The sequence below is a fragment of the Cyprinodon variegatus genome, unplaced genomic scaffold (genome assembly GCF_000732505.1).
Source record: "Cyprinodon variegatus isolate N-32 unplaced genomic scaffold, C_variegatus-1.0 Scaffold389, whole genome shotgun sequence".
Lineage (NCBI taxonomy): Eukaryota > Metazoa > Chordata > Actinopteri > Cyprinodontiformes > Cyprinodontidae > Cyprinodon > Cyprinodon variegatus.
Genome location: NW_015150842.1, coordinates 491,456 through 496,555, shown reverse-complemented (window position 1 = coordinate 496,555; position 5,100 = coordinate 491,456).

Here is a 5,100-nt window from a genome sequence, read left to right as displayed (position 1 = left end):
GCACCCATTTATCACAAATTCAGAGGTGCAGAGTAACTATGGGGGGCCTACACAGATTCCCATCTCATGTTGGATAATCTGTTGTCTTGAATTTTTTTATCATGCAATAGAAAGATATGTGTTTTAAGAAGTGTTTAAAAAGAAAGAGGGAGGAAACTCAGTAAAAAGGTCTTTGCATTAGCAATGTAACCCTGAACAACTCCTTCAAAGACTTGTCTACATAAAGTTGCGTGTCCTTACTCTACACCATGTCCCCTGCCTCTAAGAGATAACACTGTTGACAGAAAACCAAGAAGACGTTTTCTAAATTTTCCACAAGTCACGTATGGCGGACTTTATACATGAGGAAGAAGGAGGTCTGATGGAACAAAAAGAATATATTTTTTGTCGGTATGCAAAAGGAAAGGAAAAAAAGCTGACACTGAACATGACCCTCAGCATATTACAGTACTATGAAACACAATAGCATCAGCGTTCTGCAGAGGACAAGCCTTTTATGCAGAAAAGGATTAGATGAAGAGTTACCGGTATTAATAAGGGGATAGATGGACATTTTGTGGGACCACCTGACACCTCGATCTGTTTTTTTATCTTTATAAGTGCAAAGGTGTGGGAGACATAGGTGATCCCAGAATCATGCATCTTTATTTTTGAAAAAAAAACAAAAAACTTTGTGTTCATTTATCAACCAAATGTCCAATGAAATACATTCCAGTTTTAGTAACAGGACGAGAGAATGCAAACTTCAACAAAGCTGTGTTAGTAGGAGGGCTTAGGTTACGTGGTGAGTTGGAGAGGTGTAAATATAATAGCAGTGGAAAAATAAAAGACTTGACAATGAAAGAAGCCACATTACAACGTGCGCCTGCTCACAAATGTTTTGCTTGAGTCACTAGAGCACCACGGAATAACAGTAACTAAGGACAGAGGGCATGGAAAGTCAGAAGAGCAGGGAAATGATGCCTTCCCCCCAAGCCTCTGACTCATATTTGGTAATGTTTTAAACAGAGGTATAACTACAGATGGGGATGTTTTGGAAGAAGTGCATGCATGCTTGTCCACCCTAGATGTTGTGCATGTGTTTTTATTGTCCTCCATGGGCACAGTTAAGCAGCAAACAGACCTCCTGACTAAAGTATGGAGGAATACCTTGGTATTTTCATGTGAATAAGAACCAAAAACACTAGCTTTCAACTAGAAGCAGGGGTGAGGGGTCAATCTGCCCTACCACACCTCATTATTCCTACTTAAAAAGATTTTCTGGTTACTTGAATGTAGCATAGGGTCAACATTTGCACAGAGCACTGCGGAATTATTTTTGGGGTCTTAGGGAAGTTATTTTCTCATAAAAAAAATCTTTTAAACTTTAGAAAATGATAATATTTTTAAAAAATACACGTTAATCACTTCTATAATATTGCAGACAGAAGCCCAAGAGGGAAAATCCATTGCAAACTCATCATGGAAAAAAATCATCACAGTTAGTAAAAACCATTTTGCACTTTTCTTTGCCTACTTGTGTCTGTGTTTTTATTTCATCTTTTACTGTGGGATTCCATGTAAAAAGAGTTTTCAAATGAAAGTACTGTAGCCTAATTTATTTTTCTTTTTTATTTGTTACATCATAGCATGAGGGACTCCAGTGGGTCTGAGTGGAAACCAGACGTTGGAAACAGACTGGGAAATGCATATGGATATCCACCAGAACGTCAGCCGCCTCGGAAAAACATCTGTTTGACTGATCAAGGTGCAAGGAAGAAAGGAATCAGTGACATCGTGCTGGTGTAACAATTGCAGTGACTTTAACAAGCTGCAAATTTGATTTAATGCACGTCTTTTTATCATTGTTTTTATGCAAATAAAATTGCATTGATGCTGTTATTTGGTTACCAGGGCAACATCTTGCTCTATACTCAAACAGTCGTAAATCTTTCCACGATGAGATGGGAAACACTGGCTAGACAAAATTAAAAAATTAGATGAGAAGCAAATTGTTGATGGAAAGGTGGAAATGCCAAGTTGTGCAGTTCCAGGGTAATATATTGGCTCATTTTTATTTATACTTTAACAGTATGCATTCTGTGGTCCAGACTAAGCTAAGAGGATTCACACCTGTTATATGAAGAAAATGATGTATGTGTGAATCAATGTGTGGAATAATTAAAAGCTGAAGAAAGGATTAGGAGTACTTTCATGTCTTTAGATGGACTACATTATTGGAAGAGCCCAACCTGTCCACTGAACCACAGCAGATAAATCAGGTCAGAGCCTTTGATGTTGTGCATTGAACTGCCCCAAAATATCTGCTCTGCAATCTGAGCAGAAGAGCCTAAGCTTCTCATTAATCCCTCTAATGATGTATATTCCAAAAAGATAGATACACTGAAAAAGAAAGACCTTGTCAAAGATTAAACAAACACAATTAAAAAGCAAAGTTCACACAACACATCTGGAGCCCATGTTTTTGTCCAGCCCTGTATAGAAATGCTTTATTCTGCTGCACCAAAAGGGAAAAATCTTCAGGAACCAGATAAGAAAATAATGTTGACTGTTGTTTAAACAGTGATAATACTAAAAACCAGGCTTGGTAAGCCAGATTGATTTAAACCCTATTAAGATATTAAAATGCATCTCTTTGTTGATGTTTTTACTTGTTGCTTTTTAGCCACATTTCAACAAATGTTGCTTGGGGGGATTAGTATATTTCTCTGCCAGCTAAAGCATATTTATTGAGAAAAAGTATAATACGGTTCCTAAATTTTCCTCCTCAATATCAAAGTAGATATGGGACCATTACTAATATAGATAGCTGACCTGATTCTGTCCTATTATTGGATCACTAGCTGGTGTATAGGCCCCCAATCCACCCACTATTCCACAAGTTCTGGCCCTGATTTTGAGAAAAGACAATAGGGCTAATTTAACAAAGCTAATGCCAAGTTATAAGTTGATTAAGACCAATACTTGCAGAGAGTTTCAGGTAGCAACCTTTATAGGTTTAAGCAGCAGCTACATGATGCTTCAGCAGACAACAGGATAACAGCAAATTATCTGTTGTTTTTTTTATCACAACCCTAAATTTCTAAGTAAGAATGTTTGGATTATAAGATATTGCTATTAGAGCTGAATTTTTTAGAATATTCAATCATTTTATGTTGATTCATCATATCTTTAAACAGAACAACTTAAAGTGTAAACTAATGGAAATCATTTTAAATAAAGCTTGCAGTTTCAATTTGATTCAATCTATGCTTTTGGGGTGTAAATGGAGTTTAGAGTGGTGCTGATTCATTTTTGAAAACGCCACCAGTTGACGTGTGGTATGGACATCATTTTTCTGACACTTCTGTTTTCAATTTCTAGAGGATTATAATAAATGGTCTGGTTCTGCTTTAAAATCCATTATTTGTGTATGTGTACTTAGTTTTTCCAAACAATGTCTATGTTGCCTGAGAACTTTAGTCATTACTGTTTTGTACAATCCCTAAATCAGAACATTCCCATCTTAAGCAACAGGAGGTGATTCATTTTCTGTTACATCCAGTCAGTGACTTTCTTTATGTGTACAAAACTAATGTCAACTTTTAAGATTTTTCAGAGAAACACATTTTTATTCCTTGGCATTTTGCACAGTTTAATGCTTATTTTTTTAGGGCTAGACTGATTACAGTAGGGTTTTATTGATTTTGTGATTTTTTTATTTTTATTTTCAATGTTTTTTTATTTTTACTTGTGCCGTACTTTGTTGCAATGTCGGTTGCTTTAAAGCTGCTTTAAATATAAATACTGTGATAGTGGTACAGTAGTATAACATATGACCAAGGAGGTAGAAAAAAGTCCTTTCGTGACTTTTTCACATTTCAGACTTGTACAGCATCAGGGATGAAATAAGATAAATATGTTACAAATTTGCTAATGAAAAACATGTGCACCTCAGTTACTGATCTTAATTCAAGCAATATATTATATGTATTCAATAAATGCTTTAAGCTTTCCTTTTGGTTCAAACATGTGATTTCATTTTTGGTGCTTTTCTCTAGATCAAAGAGCGTATTTGTGTCCAGAGTGTTTTTTGAGAAAATGGATCCTTCGGGCAACTACCAAACTGGGTTAAAAAAAAGAAAATTGTTTATTTTGTCCCTGGGGAGAACAAAGAAACTGTGATTCACCACTTTGCTTCAGAGACCATTTCCCCACCAAAGAAGGACATATTCTGCTGCTGCTGCTGTGTAAATGTGCATGCCTCAGACATTGCAGCACTGACCTTTTGTTTGGTGAAACAACACATGTCCAAAATGACAGAATCCAAAAACACATCTTTAAATTTTGACTTGTAGTTATGGCCTCTTTAATAAATTCATCAAATAACAACAAAACCGCATACAATAACAATGCAGACTCTGGTCATTATATGGGGGTCTGGTAAATGTTAACAACTTCACTGGTTTTTGTGCACAGGTATATCAATTCAAACCTTAAATGAAAAGGCAAGCTGTAGCTGCATAGTGGTTTGCAAAAAGGAAAACCTCTTTAACTTACATACATTTGGTCACAATTCGGACAAACTTTGTTTTATTTTGTTAAGATTTTTCTTCTTACGGGTCATCACAAAGCAGGGCATAACTATACATTTGTCAGTAAAATGATAACGTCTTCTTCATTGCACAATAGTTTGAGAGGATTAGATGGAGAACATGTATAAAAAGTGAAATGAGAAAATGGCCCATACTTAAATAATGCTTTATCAAGCCAAAGGACCCTGAAGCGGTTTACACATGTCATTAAGACATATTAACATGCTGAAGGTGGTGAGCTACACTGTAGCCACAGCTGCCCTGGGTTACATTGACAGATGCAAGGCTGCTGGACATCCACATCATGTCAAAGATGGTGGATTAGTTTTTTCTGATTTAATGAAGGTGCAAAAAGCAACAGAAGCAAAATCCAAGAACAGAATACAGAACTAAAAACCAAGAGATGTCAGGGGAAAACACACATGAGGAGCCAAGACGAGAAACAAGCACTGAGGAACTGAACAGGAGGTGTATATATGGGAGACAGAACAAAGACTGGGCTAATCGGTTAACAGGGAGCAGGTGT